This window comes from Thermobia domestica, chromosome 1, assembly GCF_964235325.1.
Source record: "Thermobia domestica chromosome 1, izTheDome1.hap1.1, whole genome shotgun sequence".
Lineage (NCBI taxonomy): Eukaryota > Metazoa > Arthropoda > Insecta > Zygentoma > Lepismatidae > Thermobia > Thermobia domestica.
The window spans coordinates 66,479,345-66,501,686 of NC_137454.1; the positions used below are offsets into that span (position 1 = coordinate 66,479,345).

Below are 22,342 nucleotides of genomic sequence, written 5' to 3' on the forward strand. Positions count from 1 at the left end.
ATTAGGCCTTCACGAAGCATTCACCTCAATCCATTACATGTTGTTCCAAAGAAAAATGGTTCTCTACGTGTGGTTTTAGATTTGAGACGCACGAATTGTCACATTGATCTGGAACAAGTGAGGTATCCTCCAGTGGAAGAAATACTAGCCTCTTTACAAGGGAATGCAGTTTTCGGAAATTTAGATCTAGTAATGGCATATAATCAGGTCGAACTGCATGAAGATTCGAAACCGTACACAGCATTTAGTTTTGAAGGTCACTTATACGAATACAACCGTGTAGTCTTTGGGCTTATCAATGGCAGTGCGGCGTTAGCATCCTGCTTAAATAAAGTCTTGGGTCAAGACTTACGCAGTAACGTGATAACCTATGCCGATGACATCTTGATCATGGGAAAAAATCCGCATGAATATTTGAAGTATTTAGATATAGTTTTAGACAGGTTGGAAAGTTCGGGCCTTACTATCAACCTACAGAAATCAAAATTTCTGCAGAATTCTATAGAATTTCTTGGATACCAAATTGATGCCTCTGGTTTACAATTCAGTCAATCTAAAGTACAAGCCATAGAAGATCTGCCTGCCCCATTAAATGTGAAACAGACACGGCAAGTATTAGGGCTCTTCAATTGGTTTCGCAAGGCCATCCCGCGATTTGCTGAGATAGCCCAGCCTTTATTTATGATTATAAAGAAAGGAGTAACATGGCAATGGGGTCCGATTCAAGAACACAGTTTTAATAAGTTGAAGGAATGCGTGAAGCGAAACATCCATTTGAATCACCCTCGATATGACGTTCCTTTCTATTTTCAGTGTGACGGTTCTCAACTTGGAATCTCTGCAGTACTCTGGCAACCTAATCCAACCATTCAGGAACCGGCCGTTATTCATTGCGCTAGCCGTACTTTAAAGAAAGCTGAGAAAGGATACACCACGACTGACATCGAACTTTTGGCTGTACGTTTTGCGATACAAAAATTTGCTCCATATCTCAGCGGATGCCATTTTATAGTACTTACCGACCATAATTCATTACGATACCTTAACAGCATACAGGGATATAATAACAGACTACTTCGTTGGTCGTTAGAGCTTCAATCTTATGACTTTGAAGTACAACACATAAAAGGAGTAGATAATGGACCCGTAGATACCTTGTCACGTCTTTTTCCTGGAGAAGAACAACATATCTTGTCCATCAACGAATTTAAGATCTTACAGGATGAAATAGCTACCATTTCAATAGAAGATCTACGAGAACATCAAATGAATTATCATGAATATAAACAAATCATGGAACATTTGTCTTCATGCAGTGAGGGATGTAATTGTCCCAAACATTGGAATTCCAGATTTAAATTATCCAACGGAATTCTCCTTATTAAAGATTTTAAATTCAAATCTAGAAACAAAATTTGCATTCCACCTACGCTGACAACACGCATATTAAAGGCCTATCATGACGATTTCGGTCATTTTGGTTGTGTAAAGGTATGTGCCTTGATTAATAAATCCTTTTATTGGAGAGGAATGAGAGCTCAAATCAAGAATCATATCAAGGACTGTATTGAGTGCATGCGAATTAAACATAACTACCAGGCTGTACAAAAACCTATGCTCTCAATAACGCCAGAGAGACCACATTCGTTTCTGTCTATCGATCTATATGGACCTTTACCAAGAGCAGCTACTGGAGAAACTTATCTACTTACAACCATGGATATCTTTTCACGTTATGTAGTAGCTTATCCTCTGCGTAGAGCAACTTCCGCTGCTATCATAAATAAAATCTTGAATGTATATATTCCACATTGTGGTCCTATCGAACACATATTGTGTGATAATGGTTCACAGTTCAAAAGTGATGTGTTTATCAAAGCTATGAACAAGGCTAATATTAAAATTCATTTTGTAATTCCGTACCATCCTAGTAGCTCTGTTGTAGAAAATGTACATCGCAATTTTGGTATGTTGTTTCGACACTTTTGTAAAGATAAACACGCCGAATGGATCAAGCATGTCAATCAAATCACGTACCTTTTGAATCATTCTATATCTGACACTTTAGGCGTGTCTCCTGCTAATGTACATAACAGTTCTGATTTGATTTTCCCTGTGGAACGACATTTTAATGTCAAGTTAGAAGATTCAACAATCGTAGATTCTTCCAATTTAGTGAATATGGTAAAAATCCGAAGACATAACAAATTTCTGAAACGTAATTCTCAAGTAGAGTCTTTGCAAGAAGGAAAATATCGGATCAAGGTCAATGACTTAGTTTTTGTTAAACAACATCCACAAAGTAATGTGTTGTTAAAGAAGATTTACAAATTTTGTGACATTTTCTCAGGTCCTTATTTATGTTTTAAGGAAATAAACCCTAAAGTTTTTGAATTGTTGAACGCTAAAACGGGTACGTCAATTGGACTTCGTAATATAAATGAGTTGAAGGTTTGGAAACCTACCCAGTATACAAAAGAAAAATGGATGCGTCTAGTGAAAAAGTTAGTCGCGCCTGACATTCTTGCTCGAATACATAAGAATGAAGGAAACTAAAAAAAAATATAATATATATAAAAGGGTGTCTTCTGTTTGTGTAGAAATAGATTTATTTTCTTCCTTTTGTTCGCTCGAACGTAGGTTGCGTTTAATTCTTGATTTTTATTCAATTTAATTTTCTTTGATTTTCATTAACCAACGATAATTTTCCAATGATTTTAATTCTTTTTTATTAATGTGAAGGATTATAATTTAATTCATGATTGATTAAACACAAAGATTGTTTACATTATATTAATTTGTGTTGAAACTTTATTGTCAAAAATAAGTATTAATGGAATAAAAGATTTAGTATAAATGTATTCATGTAAAGAAACTAAATAATGTTATATATATATATACGAGGGTCGATCAAAATGTATAGAATATAATTAATGGAATATCGTTCTTATAAACGGACCAGTGGTTCTTAAATATAAAAACCAAGCTCTCTTGTAACTTTTATATTCAGTCCCATCGTCGGGCGACATTTTTATACAACGAGATACTTTGTATAAATTGATAATTACTTGTATTTTTGGGCAGAAAGTGCTTCTACATAAGCACTATACCAGATATAATGTTAATTTAAAAATAACAAAAGAAGAATGTTTTTTAATATATAAGAAATAGACATTATTATATAGTTGGTTGCTATGTTGTTGTTGATATATACCTAATCAACATGTATGTTTGCAAGACAGTTTGAGTGAAAATACGTTAAAAGAGTATCAACTAATAAACCATTTAATACCGATCATCGACTTGTAATTTCGATAGAAAAGGTGAGAATAATAGTGTATATAATTATTGAAGATATTTTTATGTGTAAACAATTACTACCACTCAAGATTTACTGATATCATTAGCCGAACCAGGTTGACGACTACCTTTGGTGAGTCGTTGTACTATGTAGTGGGTTTAAAGAGCCGATCATATGTACATGTTTTATTTCTAGTATTTCTTTATTTTGCATTTTTGTTTGTAGCTAATTTTCTTGTTCTATTTGATTCCATTTGATTGTGGGCACAAGGTCGTGTCCTTATTGCCCATATTATCCATGAACCCTTTTGAGGGAGGAGGAAGTGTATTTCGAGAAAACCTATTTAAAATTATTAATCTTTATTTGATCTATTTGAACGTAATCATCCACTATAGCGAATTTAAACTGGTATTTTGCGATAGTAAGAATTAACATTGCATAACCTTTCGGTTGTTGAATCTCATATTTAATCAATGTTATTGTTGATTTTCCTATTTATTATAGCAAAATTGTTATCCGATCGATAGGAATATTTTCTATCCAATTCCTTGTTCGTACAATACTTTCACCTTGCAAATGCTTACCCGCACACATGTGAGACCGTCACAATGATACATCAAAAATTGGCTTCCAACCATATTTCGTAGAATCCTTTTCCCGACTGTCTCTGAATTGTTCACATTGACATTCTCTTTGACAATTACACCCGTAACAATATTACGCAAAGAAGGATCTGGGGAGTGTTGGAATTGAAGAGTGGCACAAAGTGCTTATTAATATTGCAGTGACCGTTGCTAAGTTAAGAGGCGTTAGTATGTAAAAATGAAAAAGAAGAATTGTTACGATTTAGACGATTGATTAATTCGTAATCAAGATTTCAGGGTTTTGTACGATATGTGATCTGTGACGAAATGGAGTAAATGAGATTAAGTTATTGAGCTAGACTACAATAGTGAGTTTTGTGTCCAGTAAGATATGTTTGGTTTTATGTTTACTTGGACTGTGTTACATAGTACACACGTTCTTGTGGGAAAGACAAATAAAATAATTTGATTAGCATATAACTTTGATTAACATATTTGGCGCAATCGGTAGGATGGCATATAGTAAAATGTGTCTGTCCAAACCTATAATTGTTTCTTTAAGTTGTGATGATCAAGATATGCAATTTTTAGTGGATACCGGAGCAATTGTTTCTGCCATAAGTTTAAAGCAACAACAGAAATATTTTCCTCTAAGCAAACTGTTGACGTTTTCTAGTTCACTAAGAAATGCCGATTCATCAGTTATTTCAACATTGGGTTATGTGAATGTCCGAATTAACTTTCATAGTCAAGAGTACAATTTATCTCTTGTGGTAATTAAGTCTGATTTATCCATACCCATTTTAGGTAGAGACTGGTTAGATATTTTAACTCCTATGTGGAGGCAACAAAACTTGGATAATTTCTTGAAGATTGAAACTATAGCACCGTTGGTTAGTGAAAGTAACGAAACACAGTATTATAAGCAGCAGATTCTAGTACAGTTTGATGTTATATTTTCTGATGATATTGATCAACCAGTGAAGGGATATAAAGTAAGTATTCCAATGAAGGCGGAGAACATTCCTATTTTTAGGAAAGCCTATGACATACCCTACGCTTTATTAGATGAGATTAAACAAAAAGTGGATAAACTATGCACTTTGAAAATCTGGAAAAAGGTTGAGATTTCAGATTGGGCCACACCCATGGTAGTCGTTCGAAAGAAAAATGGGGATATTCGGCTCTGCTGTGATTTTAAACAGACACTTAATCGTTATACAAAAAAGTGTGCATATCCGATTCCGAAAATTAGTGATATTCTTAATAAGATTGGGGGAGCTAACTATTTTGTTGTATTAGACCTCACAAACGCGTATCTACAGTTAGATGTCGATGAAAACTCAGCTAGGTATTTGGTAATCAACCCTCCATGGGGGCTTTTTCAACAGTCAAGATTACCCTTTGGACTAAATTGCTCACCCCAAATTTTTCAACGGTTTATGGACCAAATACTACAGAATTGTCAAGGGATTGCCACGTATCTAGATGACATATTAATCTGGGGTAACTCGTTGGAGGAGTGTTTTAATAGAACTGTAAAGGTATTGGAAAAGTTTAAGGCATACAATGTGAAGGTCAGAAAAGATAAGAGTATATTCTTCAAGACCAAAATCACGTATTTAGGATATGATTTGAAGGGGGATAATATTTTGCCGGCCAAATCCAAATTAGAGCCGATACTTACAGCACAACCGCCAAAATGTGTTCAAGAGCTACAATCTTTTCTGGGAATGGTAAATTTTTACCATAGACATTTACCTGCTTTGTCAATGAAAATTCCCAATTTGAATCAATTATTACATAAAGGTGTGCGATGGAATTGGGATAGAAAACATCAAATCGAATTTGATTTAGTAAAAAAGAACATATCAGCAGCACAAGTTCTCCACCCCTTTAACGAAAAGGAAGAGATTCTGATTATGACTGATGCATCTCCCTACGGTGTGGGAGCCGTGCTATTTAATAGTAATAAAAATAAATTACAGACTGTCGAATGTGCGTCAGCAACACTTTCCAAGGCGGAGCGGAATTACTGATAATTTGAAAGAGAGGCTTTGGCAGTAGTTTTTGCGATAAAGAAGTTCCATAAATACATTTACGGCAGATCCTTTAAAATTTTAACAGACTCTCAGCCGGTTCACTGGATTTTTGGAGTAAAAGCGCCACCTTCCAATATAACTCCACACTTATTAAGATGGTATTTACTGCTAACAAATTATAATTTTGAAATTATATATCACAAGGATGTAAAAGTTGCGGATTTTTATCAAGATTTCCTCTGAATACATCTACACAAGACGAAGAGATGTCGCAATACTATATGAGTCAAGTTCAAACGTTTCTCTTAACAGAACAGGAAATTGTACAGGAAATGCAGCAAGACAAATGGATGCAAACCATTCTAAACTGGACAAGGAATGGTTGGCCTAAGAAACTACCTAACACTCTAGATGATAAAGAACATAAACTGTTTTTCAAACATCTCTACAATTTGGAAATGCAAAATAATCTATTATATTTGCAAGGAAAAGTAATTGTACCTAGCAAACTACGATATACACATTTAAGTAGGTTGCATACTCACCATTTGGGGGTGGAAAAAATGATAAGTACAGCAAAAAGGCAAGTATGGTGGCCAGACTTCATTTCGGATATCCACAATTTTGTTAAAACGTGTCATTTTTGTCAATCCATGACCAACGTTCCATTTCAAAGACAGTATAATAGTTGGCCATCGACTAAAAGACCGTGGCAGAGAGTACATCTAGATCATTTTTCAATCTTTGGATTTGTAGTGTTACTATTAACAGATGTCTTTTCCAAATGGATCAAGGTGTGGGTTGTGAATAGTACGAATTTTCAGGAAACTGTGGAGAAATTAGAGGAAGTTTTTCAATTATTAGGTTTTCCAGATACTCTGGTTACGGATACGGACCACCATTCACATCCATAAATTTTAAGAATTTTTGTGAACAAAGAGGTATTTATTTGATGCACACACCGCCTTACCACCCGCAAAGTAACGAAACAGCAGAAAGAACAGTACAATCAATTAAAAAAATATTGAAAGTAAAATTTATACAAGCAAACTACAAAGTGAGCAAAAGGATGTTTGAATCATGGATTGATCATATCAATTACGTATATTTACATACGAATTCTAAGTTTTCAAACAAGATGCCGGCAGAAACGTTATTAGCCTTCAAACCTCGTTCTTGGTTTTCTATTCCACGTATTAAGCTGGATAAAACGCAAAATGAGACGGAGAAGATTAATGGACAAACCATATGGGTTAAAAATCATCAAACTTCCATACCGAAGTTTATTAGAGGAGTATTACTAGGTAAAGTGGGAAAGAAGACTTATAAAGTATTAATGAATGGTTTCACTCGTCTGTGTCATGCTCATCAAGTTAAATTTGGCATGGACCTGGAAAACCGGCAGAAATACAGGGAAGGTCCAAACGAAAACGAAAGTATGAGAAATGACCTGTTGAGGCCAGGGGGCACTCCAATATATCCGACTCTCTGGCGGCAATACAGTTCTCAATCAGTTTCACCAGGGGAAACACGAGACAATGAAGTGCTAGAAAATATCAGAATATCGACAAGGATAAAGAGACCTCCAGTTCGATGGGGATACACGTAAAAAAAAGTAAGATTTTTTTTTTCGTAAAGGGGAGAGAGTTGTTGGAATTGAAGAGTGGCACAAAGTGCTTATTAATATTGCAGTGACCGTTGCTAAGTTAAGAGGCGTTAGTATGTAAAAATGAAAAAGAAGAATTGTTACGATTTAGACGATTGATTAATTCGTAATCAAGATTTCAGGGTTTTGTACGGAATGGAGTAAATGAGATTAAGTTATTGAGCTAGACTACAATAGTGAGTTTTGTGTCCAGTAAGATATGTTTGGTTTTATGTTTACTTGGACTGTGTTACATAGTACACACGTTCTTGTGGGAAAGACAAATAAAATAATTTGATTAGCATATAATTTTGATTGACAGGGAGAACGGCGTACAGGTTACAAGTTTTTCTTTGATCTACTTCAAGTCGCAGTGATCTCTTTTAATGCTGGACAACGTTGATTGTAGATGCTGATGACTATGTAATATATCGGCTCGAGCTGGCTTGGTTGGGATAAGCCATCTATCTGCTCGGTTCGACTATACTGAGCGATGAGCTCTAGCCGACTCGGTTGGGTGAGTTGTTGGCTCAGCTCACTTCTCGGTTTGAGTCGATAGTGAATGAGCTGTGACCCGATCTGCTCGAGTCGTTGACAATTCTAAACCCGGGCCGAGCAGTTTTGAAGATATTTGGCCAGTGCCCTATAACTTTTAACAACGTTTGGCTCTAGCCCGAATAATCAACCTAGACCCTCAACCCAAATTAAGAAGCTCGTGAACAATGTCCTTCCCTCCTAGACTTCACGACTACCGAGGTTGGCAATCAACTACTTTTTTAGTATTCATATATAAACCGCCTATCTTTCATGTTTATACACAGTGTTATAATAATAATAATAATAATAATAATAATAATAATAATAAAAATAATAATAATAATAATAATAATAATAATAATAATAATAATAATAATAATAATAATAATAATAATAATAATAATAGAAGAAGAAGAAGAAGAAGTTGTAGTAGTAGTAGTACCATTGATAATAATTATATTGTCTATGTAAGATACTTGAAGAGAGTACTCGAAACTATACACCAGATTTCACTCGACTCGATTCGAAACTCGACCCGAATTCGAGTCGAGTTGGAGGAAATTTTTCAAGCCGAGTTCTCGGGTCGATATCAAAGATGTCTGTTTGTAGTTGAATTTAGTTTCAAAGAAAACTTGCTCGAATTCACCCGTGCCCATCCCTACGAGTAACGCAGTATGGCATTTTAGTCAATGTTACATTACATTAAAATGTTCATATACTTGTCAAGTAAAAATATGTCCTCGCATTTACATAAATCGATTCAGAACGTGCAATAATAATAATAATAATAATAGTAATAATAATAATAATAATAATAATAATAATAGCGGTAATAATAGCAGTACGGAAAACTGAAGTAATAAGATATTTTTCCACATATTCAATGTTTTGGACCTAAAAGTAACGCGTTAGTAAAGCGTTACTTTCGAAGTAAAGTAACAGTTACTTTTTTGAGGCAAGTAACGCGTTACTAACGCGTTATATTTTAAGAGAAAGTAAAGTAACTTGTAATGCGTTACATTTTTACAAGTAACTTACCCAACACTGCCAGATACCCATCGATTTAATCTATGTAAATAAGTATTGCAATCGGAAGTAATAGCTAATTTGAACCACTTCTTGTTTTGGTGGCAATAATTGTTATCTTCTCTTGAGATGTTGGATCTTTTGTTAAAAATGTTCTCGCTTTCTATTACTGTTTTCGTTCTATGGCGATGAACGTTCATACAGAATATGCCTAATTTTAACAACTTCTGCTTTGGACAAAGCTTTAACGGAGAAGGAGGAAGCTACTTTTGAGACGATGAATCGAATGCAAAAAGATATTTCTTAATATCTTTTACCACTTTTGCTCTACGAAAATCAGTATTGAAACCGGAAGTACTAGTAGATTTGAACAATTTCTTGGCTTTGGTAGAATTATGTGGGTAAGAGCAATATATTGAGAGACTGAATCGTTCCCCAAAAATTGCTTCTCACTATCTGTTGCTCTTTTCGATCTATAGTAATAAACGTTGAAGCCATTTATGAAACGAGAAGTTAATGTAAATTTTAATAACACCCGGTTTTGGTAGAGTACCGGTATTCTAGATAGTTATATGTTGTCTTTAGACTCTAAATCCTTTGCAAAAACCGCTTCCCACTATCTAATATCGTTTTCTTTCTATGGCGACAAACGTTGAAACCGAAAATGGCTAAACCGAACCAATTGCTGTTTGAGTAGATGGTTAGCACAGAAGATGAAATCTATTTTTGGACGCTGAATTAATTGCAAAAGACCGCATTTTATGCCGTTTACTGTTTCTATTCTACGGAAATCGGTATTGAAACTGGAAGCATTAGGAAATTTCAACTTCAGTTTCGGTTGAGTATTTTGGACAATCTATGGTCTTAAATGTTAAAACCAGAAATAGCTATTATGAACCACTTCTTGCTTGAATATAGAGTTAACGGATGAGATGGAATCTATTCTTTGGATGCTGAATCAATAGCAGAAACCTTCTCGATATCACTATCTTTGCTCTGGTATCTTTCGACAGACACACGGATAAAGCAGTTCTATAAGACTTCCGACATTTATGCACAGCACAGTTTGGAAGTCTAAATGTTGTCTTCGGTTCCACAAATATTATTAACACTAACATACCAATGATACTTTTATGTATAATTTAAAAATGAAATGAAATCTTTGAGTTTTACATCCCACGGTTATGCCGGTTAGGCTAAAGGAGACGGTGATGATGAGTAATGAATGAAACGGTGGAATGAAGAAAGTGGGAGGAAACGGGAGAACCCCGAGAAAACCCACACACACGGTGTTTGTCCACCACAAAGTTCACTTGGCGGGGGCTGGGATCGAACCCGGGACCCCTAGGTGTATAATTTAAACGGTTAGCCGTGATATTATGCCAGATTGGAATCAGTTGTGGGAAGTTCTCTGTGCTGTAACAGATTTGTGGGTGTTCAGGTAAAACTGATACATTTTTTGTATTTTACTTCAGGATAATAATGCAAAGGTCATTTCTACTGTATATCAACGTCACGGACTAAAGGGAACTTGTGGCTCCACGAAAAGGCACTTGTCTCTCAAGGTCAATACAACAACAGAAAGGCTAATACTAGGAGTATCTCAACACGCTACTCCATTACATCGTTAATCAGACGTGTTTACGTCCAGAACACTAATGCCTCCGGCAGTTAGTAATAGTCTCACTTGGGTGGAGGCAACGTAGCAACGTTCTATGAAAATAAATGCTTTGCTGTGTAAAGAGTGCTCTGGGATGTTCTATCTGTTGCGTGTATAAAATGAATTTTTAATAAATGCTAGAAATAAGTTATTAATAATATATACGGACAGATAAAAATGTATTTTGAAAGAAAGAAACGAAAGTGTAAAGATACATAACTGTATCTGACGTTACATAATCTATTCTAAACCACGGTCACTAGTCTAATATAATGTGGGAAAAATGCAACAAAGCAATTAATAGTAATATAAACATATAAAATATATATTTTGAAAGAAAATATGTCCCCTAGGACAGGACTTACAACCGGGTGTGGTTATTCAGACTCCGAAGCATTAACTACCAGGCCACCAAAGTAATATTATAAATGTTGATTTCTCTATTGTATTCACATTGCGGATATGCGAAATTGGAACAATATGGCATCGGTGTCTGTCAATTCGTTCGAATTAAAACCTGTGTGCTTTACATACCACAATCCCTTCGAGAACATTTCCAAGGTCTGGTCAGTAATCCACATGGTCGAAAGAATGAACCAAATGTGTAAAAATACATATATGCCTGCAGAGATGGCGTGGGTCAATGAAAACTTGACCCACAACCCACTGACCCACCGCCTACTGCTACTGTCTCTGATCCACAACCCACCACAAACCACTCTGACCCATTGTGACCAACTCCGACACACCAAAACCCATCGTCATCAACTCTGACGCATGATCCGCGCCCTCCTCTCTACTAAGAAGTTTACACTTGTAATAAAACAAGGCTGTGAAATTACCACTAATCAGCGTTTGAGTTTCTACAGTCCATCGCTCAAGCAAAAGTCTGTTACAATACCGGTGGATCTGACCTTTACGATATACAATGCTAAAATGTTTGTCATGGGTCAAATTGCGATTAATTTAAATTTAATTATCATATATAATTATTTCCTTGTTCACTTAGATAATTTTCAATGCAAAATAGGATGAAATTTGAGTGTCAAATCAAGGTAAAATAGACCAACGTAAAGAAAAAACTAAAATTTTCCAGAAAGAAAAAAACGTATAATTAAGCCTCTCGAATGAAACACGGTGACCCGAGAAGTGACTATACTGTCGGAACTGTCGATCGGTTTTTCGACTCCTGTTCGAGCACACCTCATTTTGTGACATCGATACAAACGTATTCGTGACCTACAGGGCTTACTGGTTGTCTATATACCCATATCGACCCTGGTATTCACCGATCAAGAAAGTAGGGAGTCACTGGAGATGTCCTTTAAAGCTTCTATGTAATTACGCTTACAGCATAAATTTCATGTCCATTTTATTCACAACAGGTAGTTGGTAAGTACTTCAAATCATGTGCCCGTAGCCAAATTCCCTCTATAAAAATTGTTGCGGGAGTAACGTAGTATTCTGAAACATGGAATTTTCGATAGGGCACATATTAGTTACTAAGTGAAGCCTTAAATCGACTACGGTAGCTCTCATAGTTTTGGAGCTATGGATCTTTAAAATTTATTTTTTCATGTTTTCGGCAGCCTAACACCGAAAGGAAGCATTTGCGCAACAAAGTTGGTCTACACTTCTTGTCTTATCTTGGCGTCAGGAATCACCTTCCAAACGTTGGTGTTATTTTAAAACACTCTGTATGTCTGCGATATCAGAAATAGATATTGCGTCTGATTCAAACCAGGAAGACATATCCGGCAAATTTATGGCATTTTGTGCTGAAACGACGCAAGGTGAAAGGTCTGCTTCAGTTTCTTCAATGGGTAGTGCCATAAATAACTCCATGATCTCAGAAGAAATTCAAAGAGAATCTCTGTCAAACACTTCCATATCATCTGCCTTTGATCATCTTTTCTGGCCAGCTCCAATGAAAAAAAAAATGTGCCCAGAGAAAAAGTTCCATGTACGATATCCTCCCAAGAATAGAAATTTTATCAGATGTTAAAGAATGAAAAGAAAAGAAAAGTAGAAGAAGAACGTCTAAAACGAAAACGGCGGAGAAAAGAAAGAAAGAGGAAACTGAAAAAAGTCAAACTAAGAAAAAAGACTGTCAAGCCAAGTAGCAGTAGAAGTTCCGAAGACGATATGCGAAGAGTTGTTAAAAGCTGTGTAAAGTGTATGGCCTGTGAAGAAGAATTGATAAGTAATATTGAGGACGACAGACTTAACAATATTGGGTGTGAAATTTTGTGATCACTTATACCACTTAAAATACACGTGCCTCAGTGAATTATCATAGAGAGAAGCTGCTAAAGAAATGTTTGTGTGTGTTGACTGTGCGTTTATGACTTTTATATTAAAGAATGCCATAGCTAAGTGTAAATATTAATGTAAATATAAATAGACCTATATATTAGATTAAATAGGCCAGTGAGGCAGAATTTTCTTAGTTTACGGTAAGTACAAAAAGTCTTCTTTCTTGTATTTTTCACGTAGTTTTTCTCTGTAGGAACTCTGTGTGTAATATGTTTGTTCCTTAATTTGATATCTGGAAAATTGGCTTCTTAAATTCCATTAAAAAGTCAATTCTAATGTATGGTTGAGTACTGATTAAAGTAATGGCAGACCTTTGGTTTTCAGAGGCTGACTACTGTCTTTTTTAGGTTTCGGGTATTTTCTTCTATATGTGTAATTATTTGTAAAAAAGTTCTTATATGAGCTACACAAACATAGATTGAAAGGCTACTCTTTGTAATGGTATATGTAGTAAAAAAATATGTATATATATATTGATAGGTAGGTAGATAGATAGATATAAATTTAGAGAATAAAATAAAATAATAAAAATTTTCAAACATTTTTTTAAAATTGGAACTGTAAAATAATTAGATAGTGCATTTTTTAATACTGGTGATATTTGTTGCTTTTTTTTATAATGGAAGCAGTAATTGAAATTGCCGCTATTTGCTTATTTTAAGTGATAAAAATATTTAAATCTGAGCTCGGTAAAGACATATGAATTTCACGATCAAGTGTATTCTCACCCGATAGGGAAGTTATAGGTTGGTGTTGTGTCACTTATAGCAATGATAATAAAATTACAGAGTCCAACAGAACAACAATAGTAAACTAAAACAATAATTGTTTTCGTGTTACGTAAATATTTCGCTTTCATTGTTATTTACATTTCCATGGAAACAAAAGTCGAAATTAGTATCTGTGTTTCACTTGTAGCAAATTTGTCTACTAGCCTTATTGCTGGCTGGATGAATGAGCATCACAAGCTTTGTGCAAAGTTGAGTTGCCACAAATATGGAATTATTAAAAATGGGTGTTTTATTCAATTTGTTAAAAGCCACCCTAGCACGTAATTATCTTGCATAACAATTTGTTTTATTTTTATTCGATCTAGACTTTATTATAGTGTTCAATTTGTAATCAACAATTAAATCAAAATTAATCAATAACTGTACAAATTGCTCGCAAATAAGCGTTGAAAATTAGAATATGTTCTTATAGTTATCGCACCCTCAACCCGAAGCGCAGGTACGGATTGCTTATATGGGATTCAATTCGTCTTTACAGATAAGACGAGCTAGTGACTGTATTTGTCAAGCTGTTTAAGCCAGCCTGAAGAGTTAAGCAATACTTAAATTGCTTTGTCATGCTTGTGGCGCTTAACACTTACCATTCCTCACTGGTAACCCATAAACCGTACATGGGCACTATAGTCCGCCTCACCCTAAATAGCGTGATCCATCAGTCAATAAGCTCGCAGTGCGCTGTTAATAAACCTTCAGACAGGAATCTAGTTATTTATAATTGATTTTGTTCATATGAATGATTACATTTCTCGTTTAGTAACAGCACACTGCGAGTTTATTGGATGGTGCCAAACGCCATTTCGTCTGATGCGGACTATAGTGTACACCATTTACGATTTTCAACCGTACTTGGGGTACTAGTGTACCCCAACTAAGATTGGTTATAGAATTCCTATAAAACAATGGAATCGTGGTGGTGGAACGATTCCGTGGTTTGCTAGTTTGACTTGCATCATGGATAGCTTGGGACCCCAAAAATCCACGATGCAAGTCAGGTGAAAGAGCTGACCATGCAATCGTGACATTATGAAGTCGCCACCTTTATCAACAGCTAAGTACCAACGTCCATTTGACGTGAAGCAACAATTAAGTGGCAACTTTGTTTGTTTGGTTGAATATTCCAAAAAATCACGCAAATAGGGTTGTTAACAAATCGCTGCATCACGAACAACTCAAGGAGACATTTGGTGGTACCACCTCCATCCTTCCAACATGAAGTTATCGCCTCTAATTCGTAAAGTGCCGACATGGATTCTTCGTACTATTTATGCTACCATATTTGATGGCTCACACACTGAGCTGCACTGGGCCCCAGCAGTCTATGCGATGGGTTAGGCAAATAAGGTGGTCACGAAATCGTTCTACCACATAATTCATGCAGGAACTTGAATTAATATAGGTCGAACTTTCATGTTCCGACCTGCTTAACTTCATTACGAAGTTAGCACTTCGCTTAATTTTACATTACTAAAATGGATTGTTCGTAGTAGAACTCAAAATTATATTATCTAGGAAAATTTTAAGCAAGATGTCCAAAATTGAAAACCGAAGATGTCCAACCGAAATCAACCAGGGAAATTAACATTGACAGAGACAAAGAATCCTGGAACATTATTGATGGGCAAGGCCTACAATAATTTTCATTTTTAGTAATAGTCTCATTCCTGTAAAATTGTTCCAAATATAAAAGCACATATACTACTGCTGGCTCGTCAAAGGAATTGAAACATCAGATCACTTTTTATTTCGAATGCAAACTACCTAATGTTAAATTACAACTATTGATTAGTTACAGGTACATATAGACATTTTAAAGTTAAACAAATTATAGCCGTTTTAAATTGAAATGCTACAAAACTAAATATTTAATTTCTACAATGTATTGGTATTAATTTTTAATAACAATATATAAAATAAAATAATCATGCAATGAGAAACTTTATAACACATAGATCGCATCTGATGAAGTATATAGCGAGGGAGTTTAAGGAAAGGAAAATAATTTAAATTCAATAGAGCATGTTATTGAGAAAAGAGGTGCTCAATTTTAAAATCGTATGTAACCTTGAGCATAAGAACCTTATAGCATGAGAACAACAAACAAAATGAAGTCGATAAGTAAGGCAGTATTTTATTCCGAATGAGAGGAACTAACTCTTTATTCTTTATTAAAATTTATTCTTTTGATTTCTGTAATTTCTTTCTTCTAGGTCGAGGTTCTTGCCAAGGAGTGATCGATGAAAAATATGCTCTCGTTGTGCTCGTCAGATGGTATTATACTATTCTCTGTTTGGCAAATAAATTCCCAGCACTTTCCATTGTGACAAAAAGCTCTGAAACAACATTAAAGCTATACAGACTTTCGGAAAACTGAGATGAAAGGAGGTGGGTAATATTTACTATATAACAGAAGGTAGAAGTTCTTTTTAGTCATACCTACTTACGAAATCTCATTAGTAAGTGCCAACCACGAACATGAAAAGAGCTTTCAGGATCCCTTAAACGTTCGTGTTCAGAAATTTCTTCGAAGTAACGTTGCACTTATGTCGAGTATGAAGAAATTCAATCTGAGTAGACCACTTATTTGCTATTAATTTCCTCCTTCTTTAGTTCTTCAAATTTATTTCGATAATTTTTCAGCTCTACACTTTGTGAGTGAGTGAAGAACTAAAGAAGGAGGAAATTAGCTGACACTCACTCACTCTTCTTTCTGCATCACGCAATGAGAAACTTAAATCATAGATGGCATCGGATGAAGTATTTAGCGAAGGAATTTAAGTAAAGGAAAACAATTTAAATTTAATAGAAAATATTATTGAGAAAAGAGAAGCTCAATTTTAAATTGTGTGTAACCTTGAGCATAAGAACCTTATAGCATTAGAAGAACAAACAAACAAAAAAATGAAGTCGATAAGGCAGTATTTAATTCCGAATGAGAGGAATAATTAAGGAAGTATTGAACAACGCACGGGAAATATGTGTTAAGGTTGAAATTCATAAGAGATAACTCTTGAAATAGAAACCAACGATTCATCTATTTATGGTGCTGAAGATACATTAACAGATTTGGTTACTTTTCGTATTTCAAAATATATAAGGAATTCATAAAAATGTAATAGGTAGTCAGAAATTATCGTTGAAATGATATGTCGCATTTAAGTCTGGCGAAGTAATCAAGTGTTATAAGTAAATTGTAAACTAACCTCTCTACCATCACAGATGTCAACCAAATTGTTATTCGTGCATGGAAATCAGAGTGGCAATTTTAATGTTACTTTACAAGAGTGAAATCACGAAGCAAACATATGCAGAATCGTCATTAGTAATCCAGAAGGTATGTAATCAATAAAGTAACAAGTGTTAATTTACGCTTATATTATTACTTGAAACTGCAAAGTTAACGTTCACGCTACGTTTTCATTTCTACTGTTGTGCACAAATGAAGAATATTATTGAGATTTATTTACAGTAAATGTGTTACTAAGAGAACTTTTATGAACATTAAAGAATAATAAAAAGACGTTATTATTCTTAATGCTACGTTAATGAATTAGTCAACGTGTTTAGAATGTTATTTAACATTTATTTTCAGCACGTGTGCAATACGAGCGTCAATCTAAAACTAAAAGATATAATATTCATTGCAGGTTCATTAATATTAATACTTCATGCTATATGTTTGTTCAATTAAGGATTTAACTTTGAAATCATAGTATAGTAATAGAATGCAATTTTCTTTGTGATTGTACATAAATTCCCGGAAAATTCCAATTTCTGGGAATCTTCCCGGAAATAATCCCAGGGAACATTCCCGAAAAATATCTTCCCGGAATTTACCCATCACTAGCTACGTCCCTAATTGGCACAGAGATATGAACAATACCTCATTGAAAAGCTTATAGTACACAGATTCTAAAGAAGTAACTTTTGTGCATCCCGTGCCCAATCTGTAAAAGAAGAAGAAAGTAAAATGTTATGAAAAATACACTTTTCGAAGTTAGTGGGGCTCTGGCAACACTGTTAATTGTCGCACGCACGGGGGCACAGGAGTTACCTCGTTGAAATCTGTGTTCCATGAGCTTTCCAATCAGGTATGGTTTATATCTCTGTGACAATTAGGGGCTTACCTAGGGCAGCCAACGTCAGGGTAGACCAAAATATTTCATAAAATATATACAGGATGATTCTCTTAGGAAACACGTTCGGAATTTTTTCTCACTCCGTATTGAATTTTCGCCCTTCAATTTTTTACGTGATTGTACCCAACGTCTGGCGTACTACCATGAGCAAAATAAATGACGCGTCTCTTTATTTTGAAGTTTTTTGAAAATATCTCCGTTTTCTTTATATGTTCGAAATCTCGGAAGGTTTCCCCAGCAGGACAGGTTAATAACAAACCCGTTTTTAATATTTGTGTTAGATATTAGCTTAAAATAAAGAAATTAGAAGCAAAAAACATTAAATCGACAGAAATCTCGAGAATTACCAACTCTGCTAAAGTGGGAAATTTTCAAGAACGCGAGGGAATTCTGCAGTGCAACACGAAGCAGCGACATCTATGTCAGTGAGATAAGCGTGGATTAGATCTACAAACGAAAATTTTAACGAAATATTTCTAGTATGTCTTATTATATGCATTATCAGTGAACTCCAAATATATGAATCTATGCTAAGTATTAACGTATAGATAGTGCAAATAGTGGAAATTACCTATGGAAAAAGACGAATTGTTAGCCCAATCGTAATGAAAAATCGTCTTTACTGTAGAACAGGTTCAGCTTACGTAAGAAAGCAAATAGCTCAGTTAGATAAAGCAACGAGTTTGTATACCGAAGGTAGACGATTCGAATCCCGTGAAGGACTGTTGTCATTTTCATCACTGAGGTTATTTTATTTATTTTTTTATTTGGGAAAGAACCAAATTGTAACATATGTGTAAAACACATGACGATACCAAAAAAAGAGAGAAAATATCGTCGCATTTGCATTAGTGTCTCTAATTTTTGTTTGCAAACAGATTCGTAATTATTTCCCCTGTGCTCACTGATGCATAACGAGTGTTTTCCAGTAAATGTTAATTCTAATTTGGAGAATTTTATAGTTTCACAATTCCTCACTACATAGTCTTCTATCTACGTGTTTGGATATTTTGATAACAGATTTCCCTATTAAATGTTTAATTTTCTCTATAAATATTTGTCTTAAATTGAAATTGTTTTGAATTTACTACATAAGCAAAGTTGCCCGAAGGAGGAGAGCTCAAGTAATAGATATTCTACGTAAAAGCAACCTATTGTAGAATGATGATGCTTCTTGGTTTCAGCACATAATCTTAACGTTAGAGAGTCAGAGAGAGAAAAATCCTGTTTTTCCTCCCCTATGACCACTCATCTTAAAGCTCTATCTATAATGATTCGTGTCACATAATTTCGGCTCTCCAAAGACATTCATATTTATTATTATTATTATTATTATTATTATTATTATTATTATTATTATTATTATTATTATTATTATTATTATTATTATTATTCCTGAATATGCCACCATTACATAATGTTGTAACTTTACACATCTTAGTTTAATGTGCTTTCTTTAGTAATAATTTGAGCAACCACGTCACAAAATTTAAAATGTATGAGGGGGCACGACGTTTTATTTCCCCTCCTCTCTTTTCAGCACCCTCCAACACAAGGTATATAATTTCTGAGAAGCAGGGCAGACAAAATGAATAAGAAATATATTTAGAGCATCCTTTCCTCCTTCGTGAATGTAATATCACGTAGCATTTTTTATTCTACTGAAGACGACCCTAGGCCGTTATGGTTAGGTAACAAAAGAAATACCTAATATATTTATAGCGCCCCTTAACTGTAATATTACCTCTTCTTTATTTGTTCGAGGCTTCCCTACACAACCAAGGGTGACAAAAAGAATAGGAAAAATGTCTAAAGATTACAAAAGATATTTTGTCAGAAACAAGGCAGTATATACACAACATTGCTTTCGTTAACAAGTGTTTCACCCTTGAGTCGCTTATAAAATTAGGCAGAATAACTTTTGCCGATCATTGTTCTAGAGGGATTTGTCCAGGATGCTTTGGTGTCGAGCTAATAACGATGAGTATGTTTATTTACATCACTGTTAAAGAAATAGCAAACTTTCTGAAAGGAACTTACTTAGGAAACAGATCTTCCTTCTACTTAGCCAGAGCCCACTCTGAAAAATTGCATCTGGCGTTCTGAGTGAAAGTTCTATGGGACTATTAGAAAAATATATTCCCGTTTCCACGCTGATGGTAGAATTTCTTAAACCGTTATTGAATTACGTTCGAAGGGTAGGCGTAAATAGCGCCCCCGCAACAATGTGGCGTGGGGACCGCACAAGCTGCAAGGCCAAAAAGTATACAGAAAGTACGCAGGGGCGGAGCAGGACAAATTTTCACACGGGCAAAGTGACTTTTTGGCGCCCTTCCCCTAGTAGTAGCCTATATTTTACATTTTATCATAGTGTTTTTAATAGTTTAAACCAGGAGCGTCATTTCAGATTTTGCTTTGGGGGGGGGGGCAAGACCTCTTGATATAAGTAAAATTTCGCGTTTTTCACTGATTTACTACTATTCTAATGATAAAATCTATATAATCTCAAACTCAGGGGGGGCAAATGCCCCTCCCTGCCCTCCCTAAATGACGCCCCTGTTTTAAACCCATTTTCAAAAAGAAATCCTTACCTAGGAAAACTTCACAAAGAATATGGCCCGCTATAAACAATACCAACTCCACCCCCCCTGGTCTAGTGGCTAGCACGTCTGCCTTCTGTGGTACCGGGTCCAATTCCCGGTGGATTACTGTTGAACGATAAAAGTGGTTCGGATTCCACTATAATTAGTATCCACATCTCCCTTGCCCATTAAGGCATAACCGTGGAACGCTAAACTCAAGCAAACAAACAAACAATACTTAATTCCCGGCACTCTTTATTCTACATGCCATCTCTCAATTTTTCGATACAGCCCCCTTAGTACTATGAAACTCTCTTCTTCCATAGTGAAATGGAAAAAGATCATATAATTGAAACTACTTTACAAGAATATAAACCAAAAACGTCAGTAGAAAGCACATTATAAAATTTATAAATACTTTTTGAGGCTTGTTTTGGTGCCCCTCTTTCTCTGGCGCTCCGGGCAGTCGCCCGGCCCTTAGTCCGCCCTTGAAAGTACGGACGCATAACTAAGGACTGCGGAGGAGAGGTTAACCTTCATGTTATGCCACTGGTTTGACGTGTTTGAAATGTTCAGTAAGTGATCGGTTAATGAAATAATTTCGACAGTTACTGATGTTTAAAGTTTAGCTAAGACAAAGCTACCTAATCAAATACATTTGATATCGGGATGTCACAATTTGATTTTTCCTCACATAAAAAAGATAAAAACAATAGTAATAAAAACCCTTACTCGTGCTGGGCTCCTAACTAACTAACAACCTAATTCTTACAGACTAGTTGCTCTGACCAACTGAGTTTCGATTTCTTACGCGAAAGAAGTCTGTTATATTAAGAGGCATGCTTTTCATTATCAAAACTGTTCGAAGTAATACGAACATGGCTTAAGAACAGAGACGGAACTGAATTACCACTCGATTGACCTTGAGGGCAAATCACCAAAGCGTAGCTATAAACGTAAGTTCAGCATGCATTTCTCTGGAGTTGTGTTCAGTATTCCTATCTGCCAGTCATGCTTGTTCGTAGGAGTAATATGTTACAGTAGTAGGCCCCGACGTTCGCCCGAATGACTCATCCTTACACTCTTTTATGACCGGGGTGAAAGGTCAATGACCTGGCCCGGGGTCAATGACCAAGGGGTACTTAGGACCACCCCCTCTAAATTTTGGCAGGGGTACCTTGGCCCACCCCCTAAATTTTGGCAGGGGTACATAGGACCACCCCGCTTAAATTTTGGAAATTGCCAAATCTAAAAATTTGGTATGGTAGCCTAGGACCATAGTATGTACCTCTATCAGTATTGGGTGTCTATGTCGTTCCCTTTCATGGGTAAAAAATTGCCAAAAATTCAAATTTCGAGGGTTTTTGACCTAATTTATCCCCTTGGATGAGGTGTTATTACCCTATATAGTTATATGGGCGTATACAGGGGTCCATTCCCTTTCATAAGACATGGGTATATTAATGCACCCCTTTAAAAATTTGGGAGGGGTACCTTGGCCCACCCCTTCAATTTTGGAAATTGCCCAATTTCAACATTGGGTATTATAGTACAGGACGCTAATATGGATCACTATAAATTTGGGTGGTCCACCTCGTTCCCTTTTAGGGGTACAAAATTGCCAAAATATAAACGTAAGCAATACGTTGTACCACGTGTTTGGTTTTCGACCTAATTTATCTCCTTGGATGAGGTCCTATTACCTTATATGATTATATGGTC

General features: G+C 35.4%; 1 long non-coding RNA gene across 1 annotated transcript in view; it reads left to right on the forward strand.

Moving 5' to 3' along the window:
- The window catches only part of LOC145685692 (uncharacterized), a 162,319-nt gene that overhangs the window by 87,814 nt on the left and 52,163 nt on the right, over positions 1-22,342 (forward strand). The window contains exon 2 of the long non-coding RNA XR_014131467.1: positions 16,110-16,284. This is a non-coding gene — a long non-coding RNA (uncharacterized LOC145685692). The remainder of the gene's footprint in view (positions 1-16,109; positions 16,285-22,342) is intronic.